The sequence below is a fragment of the Neoarius graeffei genome, chromosome 3 (assembly GCF_027579695.1).
Source record: "Neoarius graeffei isolate fNeoGra1 chromosome 3, fNeoGra1.pri, whole genome shotgun sequence".
NCBI classification, from domain to species: domain Eukaryota; kingdom Metazoa; phylum Chordata; class Actinopteri; order Siluriformes; family Ariidae; genus Neoarius; species Neoarius graeffei.
In genome coordinates this window covers 4533053-4539052 of record NC_083571.1, presented here as the reverse complement: position 1 = coordinate 4539052, position 6000 = coordinate 4533053, and the positions used below count along the sequence as shown (strand labels likewise).

General features: G+C 43.4%; 1 protein-coding gene across 1 annotated transcript in view; it reads left to right on the top strand.

Annotated features, from left to right (window-relative positions):
- Positions 1-371: 371 nt before the first annotated feature.
- Positions 372-6000, top strand: part of btbd7 (BTB (POZ) domain containing 7) — an 81018-nt gene continuing 75389 nt past the window's right edge. Inside the window, exon 1 of the mRNA XM_060916290.1 lies at positions 372-823. The gene's annotated coding sequence lies outside the window, so the exon portion shown is untranslated. The remainder of the gene's footprint in view (positions 824-6000) is intronic.

The window sequence follows — 6000 nt, the reverse complement described above, 5'->3', positions numbered from 1 at the left end:
CTCTCTCCCTCTCTCTCTCTACAATCTCTTACTGAGGTTGAATTTTGTCCCGGTTTATCTCTCTCCCTCTCTCTACAGTCTCTTACTGAGGTTGAATTTTGTCCCGGTTTATCTCTCTCCCTCTCTCTACAGTCTCTTACTGAGGTTGAATTTTGTCCCGGTTTATCTCTCTCCCTCTCTCTACAGTCTCTTACTGAGGTTGAATTTTGTCCTGGTTTATCTCTCTCCCTCTCTCTCCTCTACAGTCTCTTACTGAGGTTGAATTTTGTCCCGGTTTATCTCTCTCTCTCTCTCTACAGTCTCTTACTGAGGTTGAATTTTGTCTCATTTGTTCCAGCATACAGGGGCCGCAGCGTGCGCGCGCACTCAGGCGCTCAGTCTGAGCTGCGCGCGACCCGCAGAGAGCGCGAGGGGGAGGCGCTGTGAGGGAAGCTAGGCTAGGCTAGGCTAACGGTGTAGCTGCTGCGGCTCTGAAGCGCTCCCACTCGGCTCTGTGAGGCCGCTTTCAGCTCCCCGCGGGGTTAAACACGCTCACCGCGGGGTTAAACACGCTCACCGGGATGTTCCGGGACGGCAGCGCTTTCCGTGTGTTTAAACTAAAGCCAGTTTTGTGAAAGGATTAAGCACTTTTAGTGAGCGAGCTCGCGCGCTAGTGACGACGAGCTAAATCGCCGAGCTAAGCTAGCTCACTGAGAGGAAAAATAAAAAAGTAGCTCCGTGTTCACCTTCAGCATGGACTCATCACCATTTAAACATTAAAGACTTAAAGGAGGAGTCTGTACATCAGGGATATTTTCCTTTCTGGGTCGGAAACTTGCCTGAGGTGAGTAAGTTTGTGAAGGCGCTGTTGCTAACCCGCTAGCGCTTTCCATCCTTCACTCTGCGCCGTGTTTTTCTTCCACAGCATGACGTGATGATTAGCGACCCTGCTTACCTGCACGAAGGTTTATTCACTCACTGCTCAGATACTGTAATAATCATCACTCCACTCCACTGCCTACCAGCTTTTTTTTTTTTTTGGATGAGCGAGCAGAAGAGTGTAAACAGTAAATTGTTTGGGATGAGCAGCAGGTTATTTGTGCTTCACTTTCCACTTCCTGATTTTATAAACCGATGAGAAGCAGCAGAGTTATTCCACAGGAACCGCGGCGGGAACTCGAGGAGAAAAGTGTGTGTTTTAGAAAATAACTGGGTTTCTGCATGAATGGTGTTTTATTGTAGTGATGAACCTGAACACACACAGTGCATTCATCCAGATTAATTTATCATAAACACATGTGCTGTTGGTAGATAAATCTCCAGATGTTTAGAGATGCCAGATGTGTGGAACAACCCCCTGTGTGTCGTGCTGTTATAGGAATGTAATCAGTGAAAGTCACAGCATATCTGGAGTGTTTTATTCCTCTTACACCAGCAGTCTTCCTTTATCATCTTTCACTCATTAAAAAAACGGTACTTTTTATCCATTTATAGTTACATTCTCACTTTGTTCTAGCAGCAATAGTCTTTCTTTTCTCTCTCACTCTTTCTCTCACGCTTTCTCTCTCACTCTCGCATGCGCTTTCTCTTCTCTCACGCTTTCTCTTTTCTCTCTCTTGCTTTCTCTTTTCTCGCTCTCTTCTCTCTTGCTTTCTCTTTTCTTGCTCTTTTCACTCTTTTCTTGCACTTTCTCTCCCTCGCTTTCTCTTTTCTCACACTCTTTCCCTCGCTTTCTCGCTCTTTCTCTCCCTCGCTCTCTCGCTCTTTCTCTCCCTCGCTCTCTCGCTCTTTCTCTCCCTCGCTCTCTCGCTCTTTCTCCCCCTCGCTCTCTCGCTCTTTCTCCCCCTCGCTTTCTCGCTCTTTCTCTCCCTCGCTCTCTCGCTCTTTCGCTCTCTCACTCTTTCTCTCCCTCGCTCTCTTGCTCTTTCTCTCCCTCGCTTTCTCGCTCTTTCTCTCTCTCGCTCTTTCTCTCCCTCGCTCTCTCGCTCTTTCTCTCCCTCTCGCTCCCTCGCTTTCTCTCTTCTCGCTCCCTCGCTTTCTCTCTTCTCGCTCCCTCGCTTTCTCTCTTCTCACTCTTTTTGTCTCTCTTCTCGCTCTTTTTGTCTCTTTTCTCGCTCTTTTTGTCTCTTTTCTCGCTCTCTTTGTCTTTTCTCGCTCTCTTTGTCTTTTCTCGCTCTCTTTGTTTGTCTTTTCTCGCTCTCTTTGTCTCTTTTCTCGCTCTTTTTCTCTCTCTTTTCTCGCTCTTTTTCTCTCTTCTCGCTCTCTCTCCCTCGCTTTCTCTTTTCTTGCTTTCTCTCCCTTGCTTTCTCTTTTCTCGCTCTTTTCTCGCTCTTTATACGCTCTCGCTTTCTCTTTTCTCGCTCTCTTTTTGTCTCTCTTTTCTCGCTCTCTTTTTCTCTTGCTTTCTCTTTTCTCACTCTCTTTTTCTCTCGCTTTCTCTTTTCTCACTTGCTTTCTCTTTTCTCGCTCTCTTTCTCTCTTGCTTTCTCTTTTCTCGCTCTCTTTTTCTCTCCCTCGCTTTCTTTTCTCGCTCTCTTTCTCTCTCTCATTTTCTCTCTCTCTTGCTTTCTCTTTTCTCACTCTTTTTCTCTCTTGCTTTCTCGTTTCTCGCTCTCTTTTCGTCTCCCTCGCTTTCTTTTCTTGCTCTCTTTTTCTCTCTCCCTCACTTTCTCTTTTCTCGCTCTCTCTTTTTCTCGCTCTCTCTTTTCTCACTTTCACTCTCTCTAAGTTTATATTCAACACTGTAAAAGTGCTGACGCTGGAGACTCGTTCCACGAATATTAATTAAAATCTCCTTCCATTTTCAGAGACCAAATGGCATTCTGGGAAAATAAAATTTTTTTATTTATTTATTTATTTATTTATTTATTTATTTATAGGCCTAGAAATTCGTATATTTTTTCACCAGCCAGCCGGACTCGTTCCCTTCCAAAGTAACTCGCCAAACAGAAAATCAACTCACCAAAATTTGTTCATGTATGAATTTTACTTCTGTCAAAAATAACACAAAAGAGAGTCGTTACCATTGTTCATGACTAATGTGCATTTATTTCAAGACCCGAGTATTTTGATACTGTTGTTAAATACATAAATGAGAACAACACAGAGCACCATAATATAATATCAACAAATAATAATATATTGGAAAACTTGGCAACTTGGTGTATGAGTATTGAAAACAAATATACTGACTATCATGACTATAGCACCCAAAATATGTCCAACATGCTTTCTGTATTTAACCGTTTATGAGAGGGAAAGCATTCGGAGCTTCATATTGACTAGGAATCAACTTGAAAAAAATTCATTATTCCATAAAAATCATATCGCAGCCGAGGCCTACCCTGCTCCCACGTTTGCTTATAAGTCCTTTGTCGTTCCTCCTTCTCGTACGCTTTATCGGCGGCCTTTTTCTCCTCTTCAGACCGAGGTCGCTTTATCCCCGTCTCTGGCGGTTTCTGTACACCTTTCACAAAATTCCACATCGCAACGTAGCTTTGGCAGATGTAGATGTAAACAACAACAAAAACACGTGTTTAAATGGGCGATAATGTGGCCACATCTATTGAATTTGATAACGTGATTACCGCGATATTCAGCGAGATGCGTTATATGCATGCGCAGTAGTGAAAAAACTGACAGCCTGACTCGTACACGATGTGATTCGGAATTCTTCAGTATTTTCCGTCCTGCCGATAAACACATCGATTAACACAGACACGGCACACGCTTAATATGTGGCAGCTTTAGTTGGTGGTGCGTCTGAATCTTTGCTTCATATATATTTTTTTATTTTCAACTAGCCAGCTGGGCTGGCTAGTGACAGGAATTACCCGCCAAATGACAAATTAAGTCGCCTCGGGCGACCAGACCACCGCGAGTTTCGAGCCGTGATATTTAAAATACCAGATGGTCCTCCTGCAGAAGTGATGTATGCGATGACGTGGCGTAGTGGAAGCTTGGAGCAACTCGGCTCTTTATATCCTCTGATTACAGCGTGGTTTTGTTAGAAGATTTCGAACAAATCATCTAATCAGACACTTTCATCTCCCAACAAGGAACACTGGATAATCTTGTCTCGGTCTGGATTTCAACACTGACTGGCTCATCTGTCTGAGCAGTGAGCTCCCTGTTTCTGGTCAGTTCATGTTCTGAGCACGTAAATGAAAATGAAACTACCCTGAAATAAAACTTCAGAAATTTCAGATGAGTGAGTTTCATGCAGAACGTTCTGAGTAATTCTCTTATCTGGAGTGTAGTCGACCTGAACCTCAATCGAATGCTCTGTCTGTTGATCCGTCTGTGTTTTCTTTGTTACCTGTATTTTCTTCCCATTTACGCTGAAGAACCTAAAACGCACTGGAATACCGATTACAGTTCACCAGATAAGACTCTGATAATATACCAGGGATGGATCCAGACCAATGCACGTGAAGAAATATGTGGTCATAGGTCACGGGGCGTGTTTACTTTACTGCTAGCCAGCTACATGGGCTACAACCACGCTCAACCACCAGATGGGGCCGAGCCGCGGTCATAGCAGGCCGTGACTGCCTTTTTCAGAAAGAGCTCAGCATGCTCTGTGAAAATCCATAGTGATCTGGTAAAATTAGTGAAAATATTTCTGTAAATGTGCATCTGTCAGATTCCTGGGCTGGATCCGTCCCTGTATCCTACAAAGAACCGTGGTAGAACAAAACCGAAACTAACCTCCCGGTGTTGGTGTTGTCTCTGTCGCCGCTCAGCACTCCATTGGTGGACTTCTAGAGATGAACGATGGACAAATATTGTTGGCACGGCATCGTCTTTTCTTTCTTTTTATTCTTGAAGACCCCATTAATCTTGCTTTTAATTCATCGAAACAGGATGATTCAGAATGTTCGGAGCAGAAGTCGGGCATCGCAGGGAGGTTGTTTTGAGTTCTTCCAATGGCATGAATCCATTTTTTGTGAGTAGTTGGACGATTCTGACCAGGTAAAAGATATCATCCTTCTTTTTCGCATAATTTAGGCATTTATATACTGCACAATGAGGTATAGTTTACTTATTTAAAAACTCGATAAAAATACTTGTAAACCTCACAAAACCATGATGTAATCAGAGGATATAAAGAGCCGAGTTGCTCCAAGCTTCCGCTGCGCCACGTCATCGCATGCGTCCCTTCCCCAGGAGGACCGTCTCGTATTTTAATAAAGAATTTCTAGAACACTGTTTGGTCTCCGGAAATGAATATTTCCCTTTTAAGAAAACTCCATAAGAGCCCTCTCGGGGTGGGAGGGGCTTTGTCTTTCTCTTCCTCTCCCCTGTCAGTCACAGAAACACGAGCCAGTCGTAAGTGTCTATGAGCTCATGTATGTGGAAGAGGGTTGATAGCGCTTTCCAGATTGGATGTGGTTATCTGGTTTCGTGTGTCTCAGAGGAGTCGCCTGATACCCTCTGTTTGTATCTGTCGTGTGATAGGGAGAGAGCTGGGTGGTGGGCGGAGCCTGGTGGAGAAAAAAAAAGTAGTATTGTGGATGTCAACATAACATAAATACGAGTTTTGTCTTAAAGTATTGCAGTGTAATCTCATCCGCCGTGAGTGCCACCTGTCATGTTTGTAGAACCGTGTGTGTGTGATGCAGTTATAATAAAATAATCAACGACAGAGTGGTGTGATGAAGCGTAATCAGCGGGACTGCTCTGAAGGTGATGAGTTTCCTCTAATAGCATGTCCTGAAGTGTTTTATTCCACTTATACCACAGCAGCTTGCCATCATAACATTTAAAAAAAAATTAATTAACGATTGTTATACTTTATATCCGTTTATGGCAACATTTTAATTAGTTCCTGTTCTTGCTTGCAGTGATAATTGGCTGTTCCTTTATCATCCATCAAGGGGAAAAAACAAAGCTTTTCAAAGATGAGCTAGAGATTCCTTCGTTAAATGTTTAAAAAATGTATCTTACAGAAAACGTGATTGTTTACTGCCCATGGTTCTGAGTTTATTCATCGTTTTGAGACTCGACTGTCGTTTGTTT